Here is a 14963-nt window from a genome sequence, read left to right on the forward strand (position 1 = left end):
AGCCTCACCTCGGGTAACGTACCCGGGTTGTGTCGCACGGCGACTGTAGTCCCACGTCACAGGGCCAATGCCTCCACTGACCCTGGTTATTACTGTCCCATTACCATGAGGAGACCTATCTGCAAAGACATGGGAAGGGATCATACTGCGGCTCGTAGATGAAGGCATAGGGGACCTGCATACTTTGCATCCAACCCGGTTTGGCTTGGTCAGGGGCGGTTCATGCGTTTAAAGCATGGTTGACGTTTTCGGGACAGTCACCGAGGCCATTGATGGGGCCTTGCAGTCCATACAGCCTACCTCGACCTGGCAAAGGCCTTCAACACAATACCCCTCGGTATCATTGATAAACCCATCGTCTTGGATGTGAACACGCATATCGCAGGATGGGTTGTAAACTGGCTATGTGACACGCCCACGCGGTCATAGTTGCTGGCAGCATGTCGGACCTACTGCCTGTCGCAGGCGGTGTCCCACGGTCTGCCCTGGGTCCACTCCTCTTCTACATCTACATTTCCACAGTACAGGCACACACAGGGGTGTTATGGGCGACATTGTTTGTAGATGACTGCGAACCGGGTGCCATAGTGGGACGGACATCTGACACAGATATCCTTCAAAGGGGCCTCCCAGATATGCATATCTGCTGTCAGGGACATGGCCTACAGCTAAATGCAAGGTAATGCAAAATCATACCCGTCGAGGAGAACGAGGTCACCCCTGTCCAGCATATGGGTGGCAGTCCACTGAGCGCTGGGGTAATTACCAGGGATCAGGGGACACAGGTTGTCGGTCACCATTCGCTCAACACACACGTTGCTATCGTGGTTCGGTAGGACTTCTACATTGCCCACCTGTTTGTGCAGGGATTCACATCTAGATCAGGGTAGGTCATTGTCTCCTTGTACTCATTACGTGTTACACCTATGATTGAGTACATTGCCCCATTCAGAGGGTATCTGACCCGACACCTACAGCAGCTGGGAAGGCCTCATAGGTTAATTGTCATACAGATGCAGGGTGTCAGGGATTTGTGTAATGCTGGCCCACTGTTAGGACCCCTGCTCCATTCGGTCACATACCTCTTGTTCGGTGTTGACCTGTGCCTGACATACGAGGCCATGTCGACCCATATGTCATGTCTATGCTTCACCTACTGTATCTACATCCCTCGGAACCACAAGGGCAGGTGACGTGAACCTTGACGCGGTCATTAATAGGATGTGTTGGAGTGACACATACGTCACCCAGACACTCACTATGCTGTGGATCTACATCACAGTACATGTGAGGCAGAGATCCTTGCTAGCCTTGTTCGAGGGGATCTTGTCCGTTGGATGGGGGATTGCAGATATACCCCAGGGATTACATCATTATCACTGCTTGACAGAGGTACGGCAATATCATAGGCATTTTATCTCCAGACTGGAAGGTTGGCGAAGGAATCCTAACTATGGACTAGGGTTATGGCTGACCTTGGGTAGATAGCCTACCCTGTACCTATGGACCTATGAACCTATGTTCATAGTTTGTCCCATTTACACTTGTCTATCCCCTATCCTCTTTCTCATGTGTATATTTCTGTGGCACGTGATTGTCCTCTGTATTACCTGCAGGTATGCTGTCTACAGTGCACATACGTCACGGTTGATTACAGTGTATCTGTGTCCCTACCACTGTGATACTGAGGACTACCACACATCCTTCACAACATTACATGCATATGTCCATTCTATTATTCTTTGGCCTATGGGGGGGTGTTAAGGCAACGGTTACACGTGTCCCTGTTTGTGCGCACGTCATGGTGGTCTTTGACCAGCCTCCGCTATGTCGTGGGATGGACGGTAGTGTTGCTGTGTGTTTGGCATGTGTTTTCATTGCCGGTACATCTGTGGGAGGTGTGGTTGGCACATGTTCCTTTTTGCAGGGAGCCCCATCCTGGGGTTTTGTGTCATGCATCTACACTTGGCACGTGCCATATGTCCTGTGCTATTCCCACAGTCGTGTATGCCTTCATGCATTACTACTGCGTGTTACTGGCTGTTTGTATGTGGTACACATGGCGATTGTGGTGGTTGGCTTGGCCTATTCCCATGCTATGACATACACATCTGTCAATTAAGTTGTTAAAATCAGACTGTAACACTCATTAGGCTTTTCAAAATGACAGTCAATAACACAGGAAGCTCAGTTTCACAACGTTTTAATAGTGTACACCAGGAGGCAAATAACTATGCAGTACAAGTATAGAGTTTTGTCTGACTCTATACAGGAAGCAGCTTTATGTGTATTGTGTTTACAATCAGCTTTTGCCCACCTTAATGACGTGGTCAGTCACAGGGCATTTACATCACTATAATCCACAATATTCTATTCATACAACGGTGCTAAGGTAATGCTTATTTAATGTTTTCCCATGAGAATAGCACAGCCTTGCAAGGCACCTGGTCAATTAGAATGTCCTTCTGTAAATGTTGCTCTGTCAAGGTTCCAAGCCTGTTCGGATACAATAGTCAGTTCATTTCCTACTAGGTTCCTTTGTCTCTCTGGTGAGCAGCTGTACTCTATCTTCGATAGAGCTCACAAGGCCATCCTCCTCAGTGGAAGGAAGAAAGATATACATGTACATACATTTATTATTCTCTAACCCAGCGGATAATTAATGCTGAATGACATATGCCTGCTGAACTGGTTACTGCCAGGGTCAGAGTTCAATCACACTGCAGCTACGCTTCAGGCAATTACATGCATGATAAGTTCTACTGCCATATTGTAAAATAGGATAAAATGCATTATACACTATTTGCTTCTAAACTAGCACGTCATATATGTTTAGATATATCTTTTTCTAACATTCTCCCTCCTTTTAATGCTTTTATTCTATCCAGAAACATATACAACATTATTTCATTCCCTAGCCTCTTCCTCTCTGGAACTTTTAACTAGGCAAGTCATTTGTTTTACATTTCAGAAAGAATTTCATTTGGTATTAACAAATTCCACTCCAGGTCTTGATACATAGTCTCGGTTACAGATACGTCAACAGAGTCCCTAACTAATCCTTTCATACAAGGTATCCCGCAACAGACACATGCTCCCAATATGAGCAAAACAACACAAATGGCAATCAAGATATTCATTATGAGTGAACCCCATCCACCAAATGGTTTCTGGAAATAGTTCGTCAGTGGGTTTGGGCCTGGTTCCGCCATGGCTGATACCTGCTGTATTACCTCTAGGTGGTCGTTGATATCATGCTTATTATGTGGTATATACGCACAGCAGTCTTCTTTGATAAGCGCCAAGACGTACCACCTCTCGCCGCCAGGGTGCAGTCAAGAGCCATTACATTTTGTAGCACAACAGTTCTCATTGCATTCAGTTCATCAGTCACAAGTTCGAGAGCGGAAAAGTCGCATTGCTCATTACTTCGAGAGGTTTTGACAACTTCCTCAGTTCCCTGATTGATTTCACTGCTCCATAAGCTGGGATTATTCCAGCCCAGGATATAACACTGTCACCAAGTCCATAGGAGTCAATTTTCCTTTATCTCTTACAGAAGAATGATCTTTCCAAACAGCTTCGATTTCACCCACTGGATTAGTAGGTTTCTCGACTGAGTTCCCAGTTCTTCGAGCTATATCTCTTACATTTCGTATCGTACCCAGAGGCAATTCTGCAGTATGTCTTATGGCTGGAACCAGATAACCCAAAAAACAACTGCCGGACCAATTCTCAGGTAACCATTGATATGCTTTTTTCCCCACAAACAAAATAACAATATTCTACTTTACTACTGATGCGGGTTAACTCTGCATGTAACATTTTCCTGTCTATAACAGACAACTGTTTATACAATTCAGGATGTTTCTGCACATCTTTCCACGTTGTTCTCATTAAGCTTAAATACGAATCATAAATCGTGCTACAACTAGTACTGTGATCTTTGGCTTTTATATGACATTTGTAAGACACAGTTATGTTACAATTACTCCCACCAACTTGGACTGTATCATGTTTATAAAAACAGACAATTCCTTTTTGTGTAACAGGTAAGTACAGTGCCACTTTGTCCTGTGATCTCACAGAACCTGTATCAAAAGGTAGATATTCACAAGTCTCAATTTATCCCCAAGGGGACAGCAGACATCAAAAGTCCTCCATATGCTGTAGGTATGGCAGTACAAACCCAGCAATTTGAAATGTTCATAGTCTCTACATGCACACGCTTCATGGCTAGGTATGTGTTGAGGTTTGGATGCCAATCTGTGGCCAGTTCATCACGTTTCATTATTTGTATCTGTGTAGTTATATGCAGGAAAGATCCCAGCAAAAGAAAAGTCACCACAAACATGGTTAATAGGTGTATGATCAGTAGGACAGTAAACCAATGTCTTTGGGGTTGCTTTGTATTGTTATACACTCTGCCCCTGGTCATTCTGTCTCTGTGGTATATTGGCTACGACATGTAAATCAGACTGGATATTCTTTACCAGTTTGCAAAGGGTCAGGTGAACCCAGGACGACCTCTCCGCAACCTTTACTGCAGTAGGCATTGCCAACAGTACCTGGTACGGACCTTCCCACGTTGGACTCGTCCGGTTACTTGTTTGGATAACATTCAACCACACCCAGGATCCTGGAGTCAGCTCTGCGTCCGGCTTCGTTTGTTCTTTATCTGAAAAAGAGTTTAACTGCAAAACAGTGTTATTGGTTAACAATGCTCTCATGTAACTGGCTAATGAGCCATCGACCTCCAGCTCTGCAGGCATGAGAGCTTTCCACTGTGGCACATAATATGCCATTCCAAATACTACTTCAAAGGGGTCAAACCCTTTACATTTGGAACTGTTGTCATGCTCAGCAATGCTAGAGGTAGACAGCACATCCAATTCGTCTGGGTGTCACTCATCAACCTCCTCAACTTATTTCTCGAAATCCCATTGTACCTCTCCACCAGTCATGCTGACTGTGGGTGGTACGTGCAATGATTCTTCAAGGAAATCCCAAAGAATCACCCAGGTTGCTGGATTGTCTGGTTCACAAAATGTGTTCTATTGTCACTGTAGCTTCTTTCCGGTATGCCAGATCTAGGGATACTTTATTTTACTGGGGCCTTTGCCGCTGTTGCTGCATCCGGATTCCTGGTTGGAAATGCTTCTACCCATTTTGAAAACATATCTATAATCACTAAACAGTATTTCTTCCCTTCACATTTATTCAGCTCTATAAACTCCATACAAATAGTATGGAACGGATATGGTGGTGTAGGGAAACTCCCTCGCTCGTTGGAATGCTCCCTGTGCATGATGTTTACTGCAAATATGACACACTGCACAAAATGTTTGTATGTGGTTCCTAATTCCGTATGTTTGGAATATTCTGTTAACCAACTGTACCATCCCCCCTGTTGAGACATGACTCTGCCCATGGCTCAACAAAGCCGCATATCTAAATAAATTAGACGTTAATATTGGCTTTCTCACTTTGGAGATGTACAGTCCGTCTTCAAGGATTGCTCCTCGTCTTACCCACATCTGCTTTTCTGCTTTCGTAGTTGATGTTTGCATTGTTTCTAACATTTCTAAATCTAGAATCTCTGAGGATTGTCATTCCTCATTCAAAAAGAAAGTTTCTGAGTGTGAGGCTGCTTGTTTTGCAGCTGCATCAGCTCGTGCATTACCTTTCGTAATCTTATCCTGTTGCTTTGTATGAGCTGCACATTTACAATTAGCTACTTTAGTAGGTAACTGAATGGAATCTAATAAATTCAAGATCAATTGCGCATGATTAATCGGTTTACCAGTGGATGTTATCATTCCCCATTCTTCCACTGCTGCGCATAAACATGCACTGTAGAGACAGCATACTGACTATCGGTATATATGTCCACACATCTGTTTTTCGCTAGAGTGCAAGCACGTGTTAAAGCTATCAATTCTGCTGCTTGAGCAGACAAGTTATGCTGCAGGGGTTGGGCTTCTACAATCTCAATATCAGTAACTACTGCATAACCTACTTGATTCATTCCTGTAGGACCCTTTCTACATGATCCGTACACATAAACTGTCACCTCTGCATCATCTAAGGGTATATCAGTAATATCCTGTCTGGGTAAAGTTATTTGCTCCATTTCCTGTAGGCAACTGTGTGGTGTGCCATACACAGGTGTCGGACGTGACGTTGATGGGTTTAATGTTGTACAACGTTCAATCACCATATGAGGTTGACTCAGGAGTATGGTCAAACAAGAAAGATGTCTAGCACGGGTCAGGAATGCTATTTTCTCTTGCAGCTAAATTATCGCAACTGCATGAGGCACTCTCACAATGAGAGGGTGGAATAATACCATTGATGCCGAAGCCTGTACTGCCATGGCTGCTGCAACAACTGCCTGTACACAATGTGGCAATGACCGTGCCACTGTGTCCAACTGCGATGAGTAGTAAGCTATGGGGCGTTGCTTACTTCCATGCTGTTGCGTCAAGACTGACGTCATATATCCCTGCTTACAATCTACAGTCTGAAAACATCTGTTATCATAATTCGGGACACCTAAAACAGATGATGAAGCTATCAATCGTTTTAGTCTGCAGAAAGCTGTTTCTGCTACTGGAATCCAGTGTAGTATATCTTGTGCTGCCATAGGTGTATTAAAGATTAAAGCAGACAATAGAGCCGATTCAAAAGCATAGTTTGGTAACCAGCTTCGACAAAAGTTAGTCGTCCCAGGAAGGACATCATTCCCTTCTTGGTAGTTGGCTTGGGTGCTTGTGAAATTGCTGCCTTCCTATCTTCATCTAATGTTCTACCCTCCTTGGATACCACATATCCCAGGTACTTGACCTGTATTCTCCGAAGTTGCAATTTATGCTTGTTTACTTTATGTCCCTGTTCTGCTAAATATTTCGATAATGCTATTGTATCTTCCCTACATTGCTGCTGGGTAGGGGCCGCAAGCAGGATGTTATCCACATAAAGTAGAACTTGACTGCCCCTGGGTGGAATAAACCCCGGCAGGTTGCTAGCCATCTCCTGTGCGAATATTGTTGGACTTTCACAGTATCCCTGCGGTAGCCGAGTATGGGTGTATCTGTTACCCTGAATGTAAATGCAAACCAATATGGACTATCTGGATGTATAGGTATTGAAAAGGAAGCATAGCTTATATCTACCACGGTAAGATACTTCTGTTGTGGGTCCATATCATTCAATATAGTGTGTGGGTCTGGCACCATCGGTACCCTAGGTAGTATTGCATGATTTACAGCTTGTAAATCCTGTACCATCCGCCATTCCCCGTTTGCTTTTCTAACAGGAGATAGAGGGGTATTGCATGGTGAATCTGACGTTTCTACCAGTATCCCTTTTTTGAGTTATGCCGCTATGATAGGCTTGATTCCCTGCTCTGCATCCTTCCTCAAAGGGTATTATTTCCTTGGCGGTCTAAATGCTGACTTCGGTGTAATGGTTACTGGACGTGATGTCCGAATAAGCCCTACATCTGATTTCCCTGTTGACCAAAGGGTGCTTGATATGTCACACAAGGCTCTCTCTCCTTCTTTTAACAGGAACACCGATCAGCTGTCCTCACTCTGCTGTAAGTGTACAGCTGGACGTGCTTGTGTTAGCCACTTTACGTTTTGTTTCTGTAGTCCCTGTTGTGACAATTGTAAGTCGATTTGCCTTTCCCATCGTGTCACTTTTTCACCCTGGTCCACCCATCTGACATTTCTATGTTTGGTTACACTGACATGTGGTGGCCTGTTGGACTTATATAGTCCCATGAATTCCTGTGGTAATGAACAACTCAACACACTATTACCCTCAGTATCCCAGTACAAGGTTCGTAACACTAGTCTATTGGCAGGATGTCTGCACAATGTTTGCTCATATTCCTTATCAGGCCCTGGTGTGCTACAATAGCACAGAGTACAATGTAACAAATGCTGCTGATCAATGTGAAGGGAGGGTACCTTACTGATGGCTACGTTCATCAGTTCATCGGTTACTGCCCCTGGACCAGTCGTGACGAGGTCCTGCCTGTACCAATTATGGGATTCACCCTCCGTTCGCACCACAAAAGTATCCATTTGCCTTTGTGCCTCCATACCCTTCTTGGTAGGGACTACTGCTATGCCAAAGAGCTGCATAATGTCTCTCCCCAGTATATTTACTGGACATTTTGCAGAAAGTACTATTTTACTTCTCTGGGTCATAACTGACACAGGGTCAGTTATTGCTATATCATGGGAAAGTGGTTCCCTGTATAGCTGCCCATTTGCTGCTTTCACTAATATGTAGTCAGGTGATTCTGAGTGTTCCGGTAACTTTGAAGGGTGTATCAAAGTTCGTGATGCTCATGAATCACACAGGAATCTCACATCCTTCCCCTCCACCAGACGTGTAACTTCCGGTTTTGTGTCCACCAAATAGAGCTCCAAGCTCAACAGGGCTGATTCTAGTACTTCGTTTTCCTCATTTTCTACATCTGTTTGCACTTCCTTTATTCCTTCTACTGCGTTTACATTTTCTCCCTGCCCATTAGTCTGTCCTGATGACTGTTGGATGTTATGACTGTCATATAGTCAATCCTCATCACTCCGACCCTTCCCTTCAGTAGACGTTTTTTTATTCAACCTGCACTCCCTTGCTAAATGTCCCCTCTTCCCGCAGTTAAAGCACTCACCTTTTCTCCTTCTTTCCTCAAACACCTCCGAGTCTCTGTCAGAGCGTTTATTGCCCTGAGTGTTTCTCTTACCCTTTTTACCTGACTGTACTACAAAGACTTCTGCTCCGTCTTCAGCTGTGAAGACCTGCGTCTTCCTTTTCTTCTTACTGTTAAGATGTCTTTCAGCAAGCCTAGCATACTCCAGTACGGCTTGTAGCCTACTCGTTCGGTGATCTATCATATGCTTTGTAATATAGCTACCGATAGGGGCAATGCAACCTTTCGAAAATGCATTTTTCAACTGTTGTTCATATGCACTATCATTTTTCAGATTTGCAGGAATAGGCATGCCACTATGGCTATTGAAACATTCCAATAATCTACCATAGTATCCATCTACAGTTTCATTATCTTGTTGTATGCACTGATTAATACAGGTCCAATCTGCTCTAGGTTTCCAATTTTCGGTAATTCGGTCCATAAGACCCTTCAACGTGGTGTCTACTTCTGCGTCACTATGTGGGAGTGGTTTAAGTTGCGCGTCATGAGCATTCCGGACGACACAAAACATGTGCCAGTCTGGACCTATTATTTGTCTAATCACCTTCTTGACTTCTTCCCCATTTAAGTGGCAACTCATTCGCATACCTTGTAAATGTTGTATAAACTTTTCATGATTACTTTATGGATGGGGAATTCCCTCTGTAACTTTCCGGATATCTTCCGGTGTCCACGGTCTATACACTAGGGGAGTTGGGTCCTGGCCTTCCTGTCCTGCCTGAGGGTTTGGTACTTCAATTAATTGACAGATTTCCTCATTCTGTTCTAGTGACTCTCTTCTTAGTTGAGTGTCCCTAGGTGTTTTACGTGTTCGGGATCTAGTTTCAATAGCTTCTCTTACAAATGGTTGTTGTGATACCTCTGTTGCCACAGGATAACGTGGGGGGGACTAGCCTGCCCTCCCGCTTCATATCCTGGATGTGGTATCGGAGGGGGTGGAGGGGGAGGGGCCGTCGCTACTACTGTATTATTATCTTCTTTGTCTACGTATGATGCTTTCGCATTTTTAGTCTTCTGTTCCCTTTGGTTCACTACCTCAATCCACCTATGTGCTTGAGGGATACCCAAACGTCGCTGTTTTTTCGCCTGAACATCAACATCTGCATCACATTTTAAGTGATTCCAATGTTTCACTAACGATATTTTGTCTAATATACCATCAAAGTCATATTTATTACCCCATTTTGCAAAATATCTCACATTATCTGCTCTCTGCAATTGCATATACTTTGCATCATCCGTCAAAGGCGAATCTCACGATCTCTTAGTGCACTAATTTCCCATGTCTTCTAAACGACTGTTACGTAACCCTTCTCTCATACCACGTGGTATCTCCTTCCCTGTATCCACTGTAGTGTCTACAATTACTGTTCACTCTGCTCTGTGTTCCCCTGATCTATGTCCAAATGTAAAACTACTTGAATTGGTCTTCGACCTGCTATCACAAATGTTAACAAAAACACAATGTAGCCTGGTCCCTGATCTACAACAGAGACAAAGAGGCAAACTCTCCTTACCTGAGCCTCCCGTTTATGACTGCACGTTTTCTTCTTTGGATCCAGTTTTCCGCTTTTCAGCCACAGATCAGAAAGTGGGCAGCCTCTTTACACACAACAATTCAGTCGGAGGTCTTTTCACTCAAGAAGAACCATTTAGGCAACTTCTCCTGCGCAGATTTCTTACCACCCATGCACTCTGACCTGCAGCTTACCAAGGGAATTCTGGCTAAGAAGGACCACAATGTCAAATAAGTTGTTAAAATCAGACTGTAGAAATCAGTAGGCTTTTCTAAATGACAGTCAATAACACAGGAAGCTCAGGTTCACAACGTTTTAGTAGTGTACACCGGGAGGCAAAAAACTATACAGTACAAGTATAAGAGTTTTGTCTGACTCTATACAGGAAGCAATTTGTTTATATAGTGTTTACAATCAGCTTTTGCCCACCTTACTGATGTGGTCAGTCACAGGGCATTTCCATCACTATGGTCCGCAATATTCTATTCATACGAGGGTGCTGAGGTAATGCTTTTAAAATGTTTTCCCATGAGAATAACACAGCCTTGCAAGGCACCTGGTCAATTACAGTGTCCTTCTGTAATTGTTGCTCTTTCAAGGACCCTGAACTGTTCGGATACAATAGTCAGTTCATTTCTTAATACGTTCCTTTGTCTCTCTGGTAAGGAGTTGTACTCTATCTTCGATAGAGCTCACAAGGCCATCCTCCTCAGTGGAAGGGAGGAAGATATACATGTACATACTTTTATTTTTCTCTAACCCAGCAGATAATTAATGCTGAAAGACATAAGCCTGCTGAACTGGTTACTGCCAGGGTCAGAGTTCAATCACACTGCAGCTAAGCTTCAGCCAATTACATGCAAGATCATTTCTACTGCCATATTGTAAAGTAGAATACAATGCATTATATACTATTTTGCTTCTAAACTGGCACTTCATATGTGTTTCTATATATATTTTTCTAACAACATCCATCCGGCCATATGCATGTTATTCCGTCCTTTGCCTTGGCCGTGGGTGTTTGGCCGTCCGCCAATGCTACTCTCCACATGTGATGTCCCACCTTCCCCTTCTGTGCCTGTGGCACCCTGTTAGGACGTCCTGTTTGGTAGGCAGATGTTCCACTATATGTGTTTGACATGTCTGCATAGCTAATCATCGGTACGGTGGTTGAACATCCCGACTTGTCCACATGTGTACAGTTATGTGCACCGTGGCGTGTGCAAGCCTATGGGGTTTGGACGGGTCCATACCACATGCGGGATGTACACATTCTGTCGACACATTCACATGCAGCCATTTGCATATCTGTACCTGAGGTGGGTTGTTAACATGTGGGGTACATATTTGCCCGCGTGGCACTGCCTAAGACAATACTTCTTACCACATTGCAGGTATGCCCATTGTGTGTAGGTGTGTAGCTGTGCAAGGCTGCTAGCTGGGTTGGGTGCACGGTCGTACATGGGTGGGGGTTACATGCTATAATGGGGCTATTGTGTATTACATTTGCATGCATGGGTTCTGCTTCTGGATATTACGCTTAGACATACGCCGTCCTGTGTATGCGACGAGCACGTTGCTGGGTGTGGTACATGTTGCTATGCACATGTTTGCCTGTGTTTAGGGTATCTTGGTTCCTTCTTGTTGTTATGTCGACACGGCTACCCGGCTACCCGGCTGTGTACTCTCACTACTGCTGGTGACCATTACGGTTGCCACCTTTTCCAATGCCCAAAGTGGGACATCTTTTGTGGAAACATCGGATTTTGCAGGACAACACATACCCACAGCAAGTAGAGATGACAGAACTTCACTTTTTTGCCAAAATATACGCTTATTCTCATAGCATTTGGATTGCTTATTCTGTTTCTTATGCCATGTATGTGTTTCATATACAAAATATATGTTTTATGCTACTATTAAAGGTATATTGAGGGAATCTTTTTGTCCGGAAATCTCAGGTCATTTGCCATTTTTCGATTTTTGGCGGGACACAACTGTCAAATGAGGGACTGTCCATAGCAAAGTGGGACAGTTGGTAACCCTGGTGACCATGCCCATGTCGCTACACCTATGTCGGTGTGGCACGCTGACATGCTGCGGTACACCTTCTCTGGGTATGCCCACTGACAGTGCATTGCGGGATGAACACGGTATTACGCGTATCCTTTGTTCCTTGGACGGGTACACTTAGGGCTTCGTGGGTTGTGTTTGCTTCTCCGTTTTGTTGGGACGGGTACTATGTTGCATACTCTGCGTGCGTTTCATTCTGCACGGGCCCTGGCTGGTGCCATTACTATTATGGGCAGCCTGTGGAAATCAGCACTTTAGGTTGCTCATCGCCTGCCGGCTTAGCCACGCCTCCGGACGCATCCTACTTGGGCTCGCTCACGTAACCTACGCACGTGTCTGTGGTTGCGGCGCGCACTCATTACTATGCATATGGCGCTACTACGCCGACTATTCACTGCACCGCCAGCGCAGGCCTTACACCGGCCTTGCGCCGAGCTTCATGAATCCCGGGGAAGGTCTTTCACCACCAACATGACTTCATCAGTTCATTGTTTCAGTAACAGCTTTACCCATAGGAAACTAAATACTGCACGTACTTACTAAAAATCAGGGTTCATAAAACATGACTGAAAACTTCATGCATACTAACAAGCCAAAATAAAGAGTAACTCATGATAGCCTAACCTACTAGTATAAGCAAAACTGATGTAAACAGAAAGCACTTTATAGCCCCACAGGGTCTGGTCACAACAAAAGGGTTAAAACAGAAGTCAGTACTAGAGCTCACACCCAGTGTGATACATTCTCTATGCCAGTGATACAAAAAGACCACATGTTTAAGTTAACAAATGTAAGTCAGCATACTCCATAACTACAGGGGAACATAGTATAACTCAGGTAAACCAGGTGGCAAAAAATGAACGTTACCAAACCAAATGGAGAAGCATACAAAAAATTAAATAGAAAAATAATATGCCCAAGAAAATAACCATACTGAAAACATATGGCTTGGGTCCAGAACCAGGATCCAGATAGGAGTACAAATAACAACCAGTCCTTACAAGTAACATTCCAACAATAAGAGCCAAAACAACACGTCTAAAAGAAAAATAAAATAATAAAAAGTCCCAGTGTTGAAGCAGTAGCCAGTAATCATCATCTTCTTTCGGTTGTTCCCGTTAGGGGTCACCACAGTGGATCTTCTGTTTCCATTTCTTCCTGTCCTCTGCATCATGCTCTTTCTCACCAACTGCCTGCATGTCCTCTCTCACTACATCCATAAACCTTATCTTAGGCCTTCCTCTTTTCCTCTTACCTGGCAGCTCCATCCTTAGCATCCTTTTCCCAATATACCCAGCATCCCTACTCAGCACATATCCAAACCAATGCAATCTCGCCTCTCTTGCTTTGTCTCCAAACTGTCCAACCTGAGCTGACCCTCTAATATACTGATTCCTAATCCTGTCCATCCTAGTCACACCCAATACAAATCTTAACATCTTTAACTCTGCCACATCCAGCTCTGACTCCTGCCTTTTCGTCAGTGCCACCGTCTCCAACCCATATAACATAGCAGGTCTCACTACCCTCTTGTAGACCTTCCCTTTCACTCTTACTGGTACCTGTCTGTCATAAATCACTCCTGACACTCTTCTCCACCCATTCCACCCTGCCTGTACTCTCTTCTTCACCTCTCTTCCACACTCACCATTACTCTGAACTGTTGATCCCAAGTACTTAAACTCATCCTCCTTTACCAACTCTACTCCCTGCATCATCACCATTCCTCTACCCTCCCTCACATTTACACACATATATTCTGTTTTAGCCCTTCTGACCTTAATTCCTCTCCTCTCTAAAGCATATCTCCACCTCTCCAGGGTCTCCTCAATCTGGTCCCTACTCTCACTACATATCACAATGTCATCTGCAAACATCATAGTCCACGGGGCCTCCTGTCTGATCTCATCTGTCAACCTGTCCATCATCACTGCAAATAAGAAAGGGCTCAGAGCTGATCCTTGATGTAATCCCACCTCCACCTTAAACATATCTATCATTCCCACTGCTGTCCTCACCAATGTCACACTACCCTCATACATATCCTGTACCACTTTTACATACTTCTCTGTCACTCCCGACTTCCTCATACAATACCACAACTCCTCTCTAGGCACCCTGTCATATGCTTTCTCTAAGTCCACAAAGACACAATGCAACTCCTTCTGACCTTCTCTGTATTTCTCCAGCAACACTCTCAGAGCAAATATTGCATCTGTAGTGCTCTTTCCTGGCAAGAAATCATACTGCTGATTACTAATCATCACCTCCCTTCTTAACCTAGCTTCCACTACTCTTTCCCATAACTTCAAGCTGTGACTGATCAATTTTATCCCTCTGTAGTTACTGCAGCTCTGCACATCACACTTATTCTTAAAGATAGGTACCAAAACACTTTTTCTCCATTCCACAGGCATCCTCTGACTTTCCAAAATTTCATTAAACAATCTGGTTAAAAATTCCACTACCATTTCACCTAAGCACCTCCATGCTTCCACTGGTATGTCATCTGGGCCAACAGCTTTTCCATTTTTCATCCTCTTCATAGCTGTCCTTAATTCCTCCTTTCTAATCTGTTTCACTTCCTGATTCACTATCCCCACATCATCCAACCTTCTTTCTCTCTCATTCTCTTCCTTCAT

The sequence above is a fragment of the Protopterus annectens genome, chromosome 2.part1 (assembly GCF_019279795.1).
Source record: "Protopterus annectens isolate FY-2018-M chromosome 2.part1, PAN1.0, whole genome shotgun sequence".
NCBI classification, from domain to species: Eukaryota; Metazoa; Chordata; order Ceratodontiformes; family Protopteridae; genus Protopterus; species Protopterus annectens.